We start from the raw sequence: 14,347 nt of genomic DNA on the forward strand, positions 1-14,347 counted from the left end.
CAAACGATATGTACATGTTCATAGAGTCATAGAATGGCCTGGGTTGAAAAGGACCACAATGATCATCTAGTTTCAATCCCCCTGCTATGTGCAGGGTCACCAACCAGCAGACCAGGCTGCCCAGAGCCACATCCAGCCTGGCCTTGAATGCCTCCAGGGATGGGGCATCCACAGCCTCCTTGGGCAACCTGTTCCAGTGTATCACCAACCTCTGTGTGGAAAACTTCCTCCTTATCTAACTTCCTCCTAATATCTAACCTCAACCTCCCTGTCTCAGTTTTAAAACCATTCCCCCTTGTCTTATCACTATCCACCCTCGTAAACAGTTGTTCTCCCTCTGTTTTTACGCTCCTTTCAAATACTGGAAGGCTACAATGAGATCTCCCCAGAGCCTTCTCTTCTCCAATATATCTTCATATATACTTCACTACATTGTAGAAATATTGCTTTCACACTGACCACAACAGGCCTGTGATTCAGATGTGAGTCAAAGAATCCAAGTAGATACCTAAAAAGAGTGGCATGAATATTCCCTATAGTGACAAAAATCAAAGCAGAGCTATGCTCCAGACACACTAATTTTGTAAATAAGTACTTTTGTGCTGAACATACTTATCTGCTTTCATACTGGAGTCTTCAATTTCCTCAACCATTTTTATTTGTATGAGAAGGAAAAAAACTAGCCATGCCAAGTAATTATTTAGTATGTAGTAGAATAAAACAATGTTGTGCACAAACACCTATCTAGCCACATGGTCTTCAGTGATTAAAACGACTGCTATTTCCTGTTCTTTGGGGGATTTATTTATTTGCTCACTTCATGACATGTCAAGTAATAAAAGAAAAGAAAAAGACTCAGAGAGGGAAGACATCATTATATCGACCCTCTAGATATCTGTCACTGCCTGGTATCTTTACCACTGGTCTCATAAGAATCATATTATATGCAAGCAGAAACACACAGCAGGCTGCCTGAGTGCTCAAATTCTTTAGAATCCAACTGAAATTCATAAATACGATATGTTTTCTTTTATTAAAAAATCTGGTATCTAGAATGCAAAATACATTTATTTTTTAAGTAGTTATCCAGAGAAATGTCCCTTCCCTCCTCCCCCCCACCAAAAAAAAGTTTCTGTGACACTGTTTTCCTCTGAGTTCAGGAGAGAGTTGAAGAGCTTGACAGCGATTAGTACAGACCTTACAGGCTGCAATGATCACGGTCCAAAGGCAAAACGATAGGGAATAGTAAAGCATTACTTTTTGTCATTATGAGGCCTTAAAATCGCCTATCATTCTAGAAACTGAAGGAGAAAATAACATTTCCCTGCATTGAGACTGAAGAGCTACAGAAGTAGAAAAAAGGTGGAAAAAGGGGAAAATCACAAAATACAAAAGCAACTGATTCATGTAATGATTACTCATTTCAGTGTGTTTCAACTCTGCAACAAAAGGCAATATTTGATTCACAAGACTGACCTGACCAATTCACAGAGTGTAATGCAGAGGGATGCGAAATCAGATCAACATCAGCAGGCATTTACCAGCACGATCCTAACAGACTTTTCCACACACAATTAAAGTTAAATGAAAACTGATATTTACACGTAGCATAATTGGTAGTAGCCATATCTTTAAAAGACACAACTAGAGAGAAGAGAGTTCTGGCTTCCCTCTCCCTCAACACTCTCCTCTCCAAGATGTGTACCTTCAGCATGACATTACTTGTAGGGCTTAGAAAAGGCCCTTAAAAAAAAGAAAAGATCAGTACTGAGTGCTGCCCTGCAGCCTGGTTCCCCATAGCACACACTGCAGCTGCTACTGCCAAGCAACAGCATACCGGGCAAAACATCTATTGAGAACATGTGCTCTCCCTCTCCTGCCTGACTATTCTGGCCCTCAGAGCTCACAGCTTCACTAGAAAGCATTTCTACTTCCCTCAACGTGCATTTGTGCCAAAATGACTGCCTTCCTTCCCGCAGCTGGAGCAGACACTTGGATGTGAGATGCAGAGTTCACTCACTCCCTTCACCGTGGCATCATGAAGAGGATGAATGAGGGCTGGAGTGGAATCTGACGTGCAGGCCTGCTCACACTATCAGGAATTGCTTCCAGTCTGAGAGTGATGGCAGAGGGCCTGACTCCAGGCTCACTAACAGCAGGCTTTATCAGGAGCCACGTCAGCAAAAGAAAAAGAACCATAAAACTAACAAGATACCTGAATGCAAGGCAGCAGCGCTTCCAGAAACACGTGGAATGCTGGCTGCTACAATGATATGAGCATAGTATAAATTCAATCCTCAATAAAAAATGAACAAATAGATGCTGTGCCAGGCAGAACCATCCTGAGATAACCCTGACTACCTGAGCAGTGGCGAGGAAAGCCTGCTAAGAGACAGTTTGCAACAGCTAAGCAATAATCTACAATCACTTCCCCACTGCAATGTATTTATGTATTTCCAAATCATATTCCATAAAAGGAAAATGCAGAATAGCGGCCGATGATGTGAAATATGTGTGATTTTTTTTTTTCCAACTAATTAAGATTTCCAATTGATAGTTTTAAAAAAAAAAAAAAACCCTCTATTTTGTCTCTTCTTGTTTGGTCTCAAACTGTCAGTTTAGAAATGTGCTGGTTATTTTAAAACATGCTAACAAATGGGAAAATTTACCATTTCTATGCAACCAAAAAGAAAAAAACGGTGAATGCCCATAATTGAAATGTGTCATGTAATTCTGAGCAGCAAAGAAAATACTTTGCGGCAGGAAGTCAGCCAGATCTTGGTTTTGGGGTGGGACAGAACGGAGTCAGGGCAGACACAGATACAGTTTCAGAAGGGCAGTCTAGTTCTGACGAAGGTTGCACCTGGATTTTGGTGCACGTACCAGCACAGGTCTAAGTCCTATCATTCTTTCCTTCTTGCACTAGTGGGGCAAAAGAAACACAAAGGGCTGCAGCAGATCTGCTTGATAGCTCTGGTTTATTCTGAGACTAGAGGCAACACCTACAGACAGTCTGGGCCCTGGTTATGCAGACTTCACAACTTGGTGTGCTCACCGTGATTACCAACTAGGATCATGCTAATATAAAATCCGCTGAAAGATACTCCAAAAATCTTTGGGAAGGAACAACAACAACAACAACAAAAATAGAATTCACGAAGCAACAACACGAATGAACTCAGTACTCTTCTCATGGAATCATGTTTGCCAATGAAGCCTGCTTCCAAGAAGCAGATTTGGGACCTGATTTTCTGCTTGTTCATTAATAAAAAGTCAAGTCTCCTGTGATTTTATGGTCTTAAAGTGTTGCAGTGAAGATTTAATTATTGCTGCAAATGCTCAGAAGGAAATGACCTTAGCATAAGGGACGTGCTAAGGGCTCACATTTAAGCTCTGCCTTTATAGCTTTGTCTCCCCCAAGCCTGGGGCACTTTAGGAAGCAAAGTAGCACTAAGCAACATAAAATAAATCTAAAGTAGATTTTAGATTTTAGCAGGCAGTAGAAAATACTTTGCAACACAGTTCAATTCAAGCACCAACAAAGCTTGGTCCATTCACCTGACCATTCTCATCCATACGGGAGATTTCTCACCTAGATTCCTGCTACAGCTCAAAGCCAGACTACCGTCCTGCGAGAGGCACAACACTGTGAGGTCTGCACTTTCAACCTTTCTTGCCTATGCCATTATACTGTACAATCAAATATGATTTTGTGCAGAGCTTTCCAAATTTGGCAACTGTCATGTTCAATCTGTGGTTAAATCGCTGAGTGAAGAACTCCACCAGGGTGGGGGCAAGAGACGAACAAACAAGGGAAAACCAAAATTAAGTTAAAAAACAGTCGCTCTAAAACTGAACACAGGAGTCTTCACAGAAGGACTCTGGGTAGCCCAGGCCTCTATTCTTTTCCTTTAAATGTTATATAAATAATTTACAAGCTATTTCCAAAATTAAAAGATTGTTACAGGTTTTTTTTTTCTTTAAAGAGAAGGCTAGCAATATGTGCCAAGTTACTCTATTAATTATTGCAACTGTAAAACATCAAAACTTACTACGTCAACTTGGATAAGTTCTATTTTCACAGCAGCATTCTCTGCCTTGCAAGAGGAAGGGTGTCATTTTCCTCCCAGATCTCACTCTCTTCATCACACGCTCCCAAAGAGCGGCTGACACCAGATTTAGGCGCCTCGGTTTCTCCTACAGAAGAACGCTGAAAGAGCCAAAAGGGGAACTTTGTTGCAAGTTTCTCTCAAAAGGCTGCCATAAAAGAGGGAAGGCAGCACAGCAGTGAGCAATGCAGGAATGCCCATAAATAAAAGCACAGACTGTAAAGGAAAGCAGGAAAGATTTCAGAAAGCAAGCTGGCAGAAGTACACTGTTCCTTAGCAGACAAAACTGAAACTAATTTCAAAGTAGAGTAGAAAACTACTGAGCATTTTGCTGCTGGAAATCTTGGGAGTGTTCACATAACTCCAGAAGCCCCCTGCCCATCCTGCCTTGGAGGGAACTCAGGCAATAGCTGTACGGCTGCGCAGCATAGGTGAGCTCTGATCTTACCCCATATCGAGTCTACAGGTGTGCAGACACACTCAAACCTACTAACGTGGCACCTCACAGAAGCTATTCTGGCTGCTGTGAAGAGAAAGCAGAGATAGGCAATTTGCACAGACGAAGATGTGAGAATTTTAGCAGGAGTGAGGTGACAAATCTGTACGCTGCTTTTTTCTGAGGGTACCTGCCTGAATTATGTTGGCAGCTGCCTGGTTTGTAGAAGAACTTCTCATGGATGAATGCAGACAAAATAGATTTTCCTTCTTTTTTATTACTTTGAAACATGAGAGTTCTCTTGATATTGTTAAAGTGGTGTAAAGCTCAATTTCCAAGTATGCAAAAACATATGACTGGTGGGCTGGAATGCAATGTTTATCAAAAGGGTCTAATAAGATTTCAGTTTTATTAGGCTATTTCCTGTAAGCTGATACACGCCAGTTCTTTTCATTAAGACAAGGATATCAAAATTAAAAATGGATTAACCTAATGGGTTCCAAATTACTGTGTTGCTTTCACTTCTTTGCATCCAGTTTTTTAAACCGATTCCAACTGGTCTTTTTCCAACATCTCCTACAAGAGGCATAAACCCTTAAGGCATCTGAGTTACTGTTCAGCTGAACTCATGCTGCAGTCCAAATCCTCTGAATCTCATTCTAGCCTACTATTATGGTGCTAAATCTGACATCAGCAAAGCATGGTGTTAAGCATCTAAATGCAAAACAAGGGTCACTGTGTTAAAAAGGAATTTAAATGTTCAAACCCAAGTTCAACTTTCTTAGAAAAAATAATAATAATAAAGTAAGGGCGAGGTTCAAATACCTACACAGAGGCTCCTCGCACCTTTCAGCAGCTGAGAATTCAGTGGCTCTGTCCCAGGGTGGAAGACCAACCCTGCGGGCTTCCCAAATCCTGAAGCACCACATGCCTAGGTCTGGGCAGCCCAACCTAACAGCAAACCAATTACTAAAATTATTTTAAGGAGATTTAAAGCAGGAATCCTGTTTGAGAAAGCTTCCGACAAGGAAAATTTTCTAAAGGAAAATATACATATATATGTTGCAACACAGCGTCCATGTTTATTTTAGATGAAGTGAGAATCTCAAAAACTATTTCGACATGTTCCATTTCTGGAAGTTTAGACACCAAGAAGCATCACAGCAAAAATATTTGACCACAGGGTACCAAGGACTACAAGTTTCTAAGTTCTCACAAATTTGCCTGCAGTTCAAACACAATGAATGACCAAAAAAAAAAAATAATAATAATAATAAAAAAAATCATAGCAAATAATCAATAGTTCTTTGATACAACTTTTTTGAGACAGGGATCAGAGCACAAGTCTGGTGAATGACCATTTATTTTTTTACAACAGCTGTGATACCCCCAAAGCAAATCAGGTGGCTGCATGCCAAATTATACTGGGGGAAAAAAAAAATTGTTTTTGTGATATTACTCATAGGACACAGGGAAAAAATATATAAATATTAAAATAATATATAATATCATCGTTCAAAACAGAAATAAAGACTTTTTTAAAAGTTTCTGAAAGCCATGAAATACGACATTCAGAAAGCCACCTACTCAGGGGTACCTAGATGGAGTTTTGTCAATCTTTTCTTGTCTACTTACATGAATCAAGGGTGCCAGTTCACATGAGCTATGAAATGCTTGAGGGCTTACACAGCCACTCCATAGATAAAATAAACCCACAGAACAAATGACTAAACATCCTGGTGCAAACTGGGGGAGTAAAATGCCAATAGCCTACGAAATCTCAAGTGTCACGTTGAGAAAATCAAGATGCTAAAACCAGTTTTATTTTCCAATACAGTGATGTCACCAACATGATATTTTCATTGTTTGCCAGGTTAACAGAATTTATGGAGGTAATTAATGCAGAACATGTGTGCTGAGCTATCCATATGAAAAATGGAATTGCCCCTGACTTCATTTGCTGCCTTTGCAACCAAAACTCTGCTAATGTTTTTTTTCACTATTTCCATATGTGAGAAATACAAATATTTATAACAAAGGTAAATGCTTAAATGACTGTTCTATTCCCATCTATCCATAAGCCACTTTTCTCAGACCTTGTCTTCTGCTTATTCTTCTGCTTCCATTACCTTCCCACAAAGTGCTCAGGTTTCCATTAAGCTGCACAAACTAAGCATGTAGCTCTCTTCTCCAGAACCTTTAACCAAGGAAAGCATGGATAACTCCTACCTCAGTTTCTTGAACACACTCTGTCCTGATTTAATACAGCTTTTAGGACCAAAACAACCAATTGTGTTAAAGGCAGCAACATTAAATATGTAGTTCTGCACTTCTCCTCTGGTCATCCACAAGACTGAAGCATCTTGCTTCTCCTGGAAGATATGATTTGGTAAGAAGGAATGGACACGTCCTCAAAGCCAGTTGGAAAGGAAAACACAACATGTTTTCTTCCTGTGATTCTGCATGGTTGAATGTTGATTGAAAGTTGATTGAATCTTGAATTCTTGATGTTGAGAGGGAAGAGAGAAGAAAAATGATGGGCACGTGAGAAGGGCTACATGGTGTTGGGGGGGGGGGGGGAGGGGGAGGGAGGGGAGGAGGAACAAAGGAGGTCAGTGAGGTTTTCCTACAGTTGGCTCACCTCCAGACAATTTGGAGATGATATTTTCAGGCATGATTTTTTCCCTACCTAAGATCTTCTTCTCCAGGTAATCTGACTTGTTGTCATGGCTAGGACATTTGTCCTCTGAGGCAAATCATGTGTGGCAGAAAAGTTTTTGCAAGACAAGACCCTAATGTTCTCAGAACCTGTTTCAATATATGTCACTGTGTGTCACAAACAGTAAGAATGGATAGACAGGAATTGTTCTTCCTTCAAAATGAAATAAAAAAGGAAAAAGAAAAGCACTGTTACAAAAAGAACAAATGGAATGGTAAAAATGCTTCTACCTTTCTAAACTGCAGTCTGTTGAAATTCACCTCTGGTAAATCATAGTGGTGAAGCTTACTAATGTAAACAATGCTTAGACTTTCAGGGTGGCAAGGAATTTCTTAATTTGTGCTTTGTTCAGTGTTCAGATCACTGTCAGCACTGAATTCTGGGTGCCTAATGGTGTCACTGATTTGAGAGAAAGTTTGGATGTCGGGCTGATTCAGCTCAAACTTTCACTTCAATTTCTATTTTTCCTTCTACCTTAGATTTTTTCTCTCCTCCGAAAGAGACCCTTCAAAAAGCCCTGTCCTCAAAAAAAAGAAAAAAAAAAAAAAAAAGAAAAAGCAAACAATGCAAAACCTCTGCCTGCTTTCCAGCTCCTCAACAACTAAATCAAGGGACACCGCATCGCTTCTTGCTATTTGTCACTGCAGACTTTGTGGGAAGCCTACCGTGAGCCGGAAGGTTTTCTGTCGGTTTCATTATTTAAACTCTTTGTGCTCAATTTTCTAGAAAATCCTCCTTCCTGAGGCAGAAATTTAGAAGTAAAATAAAATAAAATAAAATAAAATAAAATAAAATAAAATAAAATAAAATTGTATGTGTGGAATCTGTGCTTTAGAAATTTGAGGGTTTTTCTTTTGTTGTTGTTGTTGTTTTTCCACTATTATAAAAAAGCAAACAAACAGAAACAGACCAACGCAATTTGAACTTCTCCTTCCAAATACAGATATAAAAATGTCCCAAGAAACCAGCTGGCCAAAAAGAAATCCCCATCCCTGCAGCATATGACACTAAACCGCCCTGACTGAATCTTACCGTTCACCCTATTGTTTGCTTAATTGCTAGGAAGTTTCTACCACTGTTTCTTCAGTCTGCTATTATTCTTTCATCAATATTTCTCCAGCAGATTAATGGGATTTTCCTCCATATTTTGCCTGGAACAGCGGGATACAGCAGTTTATGAAAAAAAAAGGAGCGTGGTGCTAAAGTTTCTGCTTACAGTGTGCCTACTTTAATAACGTCTCTGCACATTTAGGACTGTACGCGCCGGTGGTTCATTCATTCCGCCCATCACTCACATGGGCTGGGATTCTTTTGTCACTGAACTAAGATTTCTTTCAGACAGGATTATCTCTATTCCTATATCTTTATTTCTTCCATTCATTCGCCGCAGAAATTTCAAAGGAATCTTCAGTCCAAAGGACTGAATTTCAATTTTACATCAGTTGCACACTGCAAAATAAGCACTTGCAAGCACCTAAAAACTAAGCAGCATGAGATTGCCAGTGGGGAATACGATCCTAACCCAGCAAATTACTGCCACTTTCTATTTCCAGAAATACACCACAGGGAGTTCACATCTCGTCTTTTGAATTAAACTGAACTAAACTCTGTCAAGTTTTGTTTCTTATTTAGAATAATTCAAACGCATATAAGAAAAAAGCTACAGCTCAAAGTTTATGGAAATAAGAAGGGCTACGTCACTTAAATGAATGTATAGCAAAAACTTAGCAGCAGTCATATGCATTTGTACACAAAATGTTCCATTTTCTGTGTCAGCTCTTACTGCAAGATTTTCCTCCCTCATAAATAGATTTTCAACAATTTTCAAGAACGCTTCAACAAATGAGGCTCCTTTTTGGAAGAAAGAAAATGTTTAAAATAAAAAAGAATAAAAAAAAGAAAAAAAAAAGCCCTACATTTCATGGCAGGAAAGCAACTCTTGAGATGTTGAAATTAACTGTTAGGAAAGTGATGGGCTTAAGAGATCTCTCAGCTCCACCTCTGCAGGTTAATCTAACACGTCTGCAAAAGTCCAGTTCATTTTGCACCTTAGGGCAGCAACAGGACCCGTCTATGTTTCAATACCAACCACCTCCACTGAGAATACTTTTGAACCTTAACCGAAAACAAGGACATGATTGTATCTCTGCTTTACTAGCAGCATTTAATTAATTAATTGAATGACTGAAATCCAACAACGGCCACAAAGCGACGGCACCTCCCTGAATTGCAGGTACCCTATGGAGCTAACACAAGCCCTGCACAGAAAGCGACAAACCCTACGGCTGGATTCGGTAACAGCTCTGTAGTGACCCTCACTGGTGATAAAATCCAGAGCTCTGAAAACAGGAAAGCGAACACCTGCATCTGTACGGCCAAACTTTCATCAAGCGGGGATTACAAGAACAAGAGCCATTACGTACGCTCCTGGAGGAAAACTTACAACTTCTGAAACAGAATTAGGAGTAAGTACACTAATAGCAATGTCCCCAACTCCTGCAAATAATAAATGAATAAATAAAACTAATCTGCGGTTTTTCCCCAGATGGCAGGGAAAAAAGTTTAGGTTCAGTAAGAACGCACACCTGATTTGCAAAGATTTCTTGTAAGCGATTTCGTGTGCCTATTGTCTGGGTAATGGCTCCAAAGCCTCATTTCCTACAGAGGAAAGTGCAGAAAAGAGAGTTGTAACAACTATGTGTCATTCGACTGGTTCGTTGGGCAGCAAATATGTCGCATCCAAATTAACTGCAATAAGAATTAATTGCTGTGTCCAATTGAACATCCCTGCGCTTCAGACATCTGCTTTAAGTTTGTCGTGGAGAATAAAGCGATTTTCCTTTTTAGTGCACTGCACTGACATCAGCCGCAAGATGAGTTTCAACCATAGAAAAGGAAATAAATTATTCCATTTGTGAGCACCCCCTATCAGAAATGAGGGACTTGACCAACTTCCTTCCCTTGTTGCACAACTTTTAAAATTATCACCGTGTGAAGTTTAAAGCACAATCATTATTTTTCTCATTGTACAGCTTAGGATTAAGCACAACAGCACTGGGTAACAGCTGTATGAAAAACAGCTTGCTGGAAACCCACCAATCCGAGCTTAAATTTAAGAGGCATCACGTTAAGGTTTCTAAACTGACTTCTGACATCCTTTGCAGGGCAACACACTGCAGCGAGCTACGAGTGAATGTGTCACTATATGGGAGGACTTTCTCTGCCCTAATGATACCTGACACACGGCAAGGTGAGATCTGCGCTAAGCATTGCCCTGCGCCATTCCCTTTTGATCCAAAGTTTCCAGTGCTTCCAGCCCTTCTCCAAATTACGTGGGTAAGTTGGTCAGGCACTTTGCTCCACGTGCAAATGTTGCCTTTTTCAAAGCCTTGCCAACGGCTGTCACTGCTATGAAGGCACAGTGTGCTGCCTTCAGCAACTTTAAGTGCTAACAGATAAAATGGTGAACTTAATTGCACAGTTACGCAGAGCTCTGAGCTGCTGGTGAATGAATAAAAGCTGAAACCACATCTCCGAAGCCAACGCAGACTGAAAGTAGAGGCTGATTGGAACCCTCTTGCTGTTAACCAAAACAGACACTATTGAAACCACGCACTGTAAGCAGATTTACCGTATCGATCGTTTGGGGGCTGTGTTTGCAAGAAATTAATTTTATGCTAGATTGAGAGGTTACAAGAAGTTTTCTGTCTGCACAATCAAAATATTATTGAAGCAATTCGGGTTGTCAGTAAAAGCTTAAACAAATTTGCTGATAATCCTGTTAATGACCTGGGTCAAGTGTTAACTGTTGTGGGTTATAAAACAGTGAAATTAAGGCTGCTGGTACCCTCGGGCAGGCAATATAGTTACCGGAGAGACAGAGGAAAAATTATTAAATTACCAAATGACAGAGCTCAGTCAATTCCTTGAAAGCCCAGGAATTATTCATAGACAAATTGCTTCTTTCTTGGAAAAATAAAAATAAAAAAAAAACACCCTCCACCCCATGTGAAAAACATTCAGCAGGACGGCACAGCAAAATATGTGGTTCCTATGCGCTCAGAGGGTTCTGCTCGTGACTTCAAACCTGAGGATTGGATGTTAAATCTCCCCGACATCTTTCTGCCCCTCAGAAAATGGCACACGCTTTGACACCACACGCAGACAAGCCTGAACTTCAGAGAAGCTCCCTGAACCTCAGTGACTATGTAGGGAAAGAGTACACCGCTTGCAATGAGCATGGCAGGGTAGTTAACAATAAACTTGCTGGAAAATTGGTTTTATCAAGAAAAAAGCCTCAAAACTTTTCTGGGATGAAGTAAGTTAACAAATATTCCAACTATCCAAAATAATAATTTTAAAAAGGGGTAAAAAGAACTGCACTTACTGACAGAATGTAAAGTAAGGAAGTAAGCCAACAACTCGCCTTCAGCCCCTTCCATCCTTTTCTCCCTTTTTCCCATCCACCGAAGTATCAGCACTAGTTCAAACAGTTGTCAACTTTAATATTAACTCTAAATGTTAACAGAAGTTGCATTTTCAAAACAGAAGTAATTCTTTCAAGTCAAATAAACGTAGGACATCTCTCTGGTAGCCCTGAGCGTAACCCTTTCAACCTATCCACTGTGACATTCACATCCCTCAGAAGTTACACAGAGCAATAAGAACACACCAGAAATGAGCTTCATCCTTTGTTACAATGATCCACAAGTTCCACAGCAGCTTCATATTAAAGCGTATGAAAAAAATGTGTGCGTGCTTCGCCACAAGCCTATGTTAACAACCTCCATTCAAAGGGTCTGGTTCCTTCTCAGGGGCAAAGAAAGAAAACTTTTCTAAATACCCCATGGAAACGCAGGCACTTCTAACTCGAGTCTGGGAAGGGAAGGAATTAACATTGACAGCAGAAGTGGTGAGAAAAACATTATTTAAAAGAAGAAAGCAATCTTTTGGCATTATTTAAAGCTCCATGCTAATGCCTGACTTGTTAAACAAATTAGCATCAGCAAATCATAATTTGGATTTCTCAACTCATATGATCAGCCCACATACACTATAAATAAAGTAATTAGTGCCCTTTCCTTAGCGAAAACAAACAAACATTGAAGCTGGTCCCATTTTTTAAAGAAACTCTCAGCGTTCTATCTTTTTTTTTTTGCTTTCTGAAAGGAATAGCAGAACCCATCCCTCAAGAAAAGCAAGCCTGCAAAGCCAGTCACCATCCCGTCACCGCATGCATGTTGCTTTTTGCAACCAAGGCTGAAAATATGACGGATGTGTTCCTGAAACTGAACACAGAGAGCAGAAGCAGTACCTACTGAAGGCAGACTCAGACAAGATGCTTAACATGTCTTCTGCACTATTATTTTTTTTTTCCTCCTCTCCTGGTTCTCCGTGCCAATGGTTTCAAACAAAGACACAAAAAGTATCATTAGCAAAGCTGAGTGCCCAGCTCCCGTTTTGGCAGGCTTTGCTCAGTGTGTGAGCTGAGTCCGTGTGCCGCTGCTGCGGAGGCAGAGCTGTGCTGCTGGCTGATGGACCCCCAGCATCCACAACCCGCTTTTAGCCATGAGACAAGGGCACCCCCCACCATTGCTCTTGCTTTCCTTTCTGAAAACCATTGCTGAAAGAGACAAAGCATAACAAAACATTACACATATGTGAACTTAGGAGTAAGCAACCGCTAGCAGCATCTTCCTCCAGGTACCCTGGAAAGCATTGCCCATGCAGAACAAATTTACATAGAGCATACAAACAGACTCGACATTGTTCTGCAAGCACGACGGGACCATCGCTTCCTCCCAGGAATAAACTGAGTAACTTCGGATTGCCTAGTGTCCCTAAAGTTTTGGTCTCTCTGTATTTGTTGTATGCGATATTTTTTTTTTCCCCTTTCCAGAAATCACTTGAACCTGTTATCTCACTGTCTGCAAACAGCCAGAATACCACCAAGTACATCAGCATCGTTTGCACGGGAGAACTGGTTTCAATACAGCTTTTCTATGTGCTTTCTTGTGGATGCCGCAGCTCGGGCAGGTGCAAGCCCCGCACTCCCATTGGGCATCACAAGTTCTCCGGAGCCGCAGGCTCTATCCCAACAGACTCTATCCGCGGATGCGATAGCAGCGCGCACCCTGGGCACACAGATCGCACCCTGCGGGCAGCGGCCGCATGCCCCTTAGCACGGGGTCGGGGAATCCCGAGCTTTCCCCAAAAGTATTGCGGTTACTTTCCCCAACAGCGCCCGGCGGTCATCATTTCTCTCCGTGACCCAGCGTGCGCGTTCATCAAATGTCACCTGAAAAAAAAACCGCCACAGCGAGGGAGAACAAAACGCCTGTGCATCGCCGCTGAACAATCGCGCACGTTCACGCACCATCAGCTCCGAAACCGACGGGAGAACGCCGAGGAACGCGGAGGAGATCTGACAGGGGCTGAGCGGCTCTCCGCTATTAATGAAAACTTGGGAAGCGCTCGCCGCACGCCCGGCACCCGCACGCAACGCGGCGCTCGGGGCGAGTCGGAGGGGCGCAGCGCTGTGGCACCGCTTCACCCGCCGAGAGAGCCGCCCCAGTCCGCGGCGGGACCGGCACCTGCCGAGCGGGGTCTCCGCACTCCGGAGCTGCTCGGGCTCTCCCGTAGCTCTGCCGGGAGAGACCCCGCGCTCCGCTCCCCAACTTTCTTCGGGGGCCGCCGAAGCGGCTCCCTCCTCATCCCCGCACCGGGCGGCGGCCGCGCTGCCGGGCGAGAGCGCTCCCGGGCGGAAGGGCGGCCGCCGCCCAGCACCACCGTAACGCGAAAAAAAAAATAAGTGAATAAATAAATAGAAATGTAGAAATAAACGGAAAATCGGGGCCTGCCACCCCGCGGGCCCGGCTCACCTTCGTTGCCGGGGCGGGCGCTCAGACGCCCGGCGGAGCCGAGGGCAGCGCAGAGCAGCAGCAGCGGCAGGCGGCGGCGGTCCATGTCGGCGGGGCAGCAGCGCGCGAGCAGAGCCGCATGTCTCCGCGCCGCATGCCACCGCTCCGCGCCCGCTCCGCTCCGCGCCGCGCCGCCGGGACCATGCCCCGCGCCCGCCCGCCC

At 42.5% G+C, this 14,347-nt stretch overlaps 1 protein-coding gene across 1 annotated transcript in view; it reads right to left on the reverse strand.

The window, feature by feature from the left end:
• Positions 1-14,204, reverse strand: part of EPHA3 (EPH receptor A3) — a 217,085-nt gene extending 202,881 nt beyond the window's left edge. The window contains exon 1 of the mRNA XM_042867169.1: positions 14,146-14,204. The gene's annotated coding sequence lies outside the window, so the exon portion shown is untranslated. The remainder of the gene's footprint in view (positions 1-14,145) is intronic.
• Positions 14,205-14,347: the final 143 nt, after the last annotated feature.

The sequence above is a fragment of the Lagopus leucura genome, unplaced genomic scaffold (genome assembly GCF_019238085.1).
Source record: "Lagopus leucura isolate 7727_CA_CO unplaced genomic scaffold, USGS_WTPT01 Super-Scaffold_100001, whole genome shotgun sequence".
Lineage (NCBI taxonomy): Eukaryota > Metazoa > Chordata > Aves > Galliformes > Phasianidae > Lagopus > Lagopus leucura.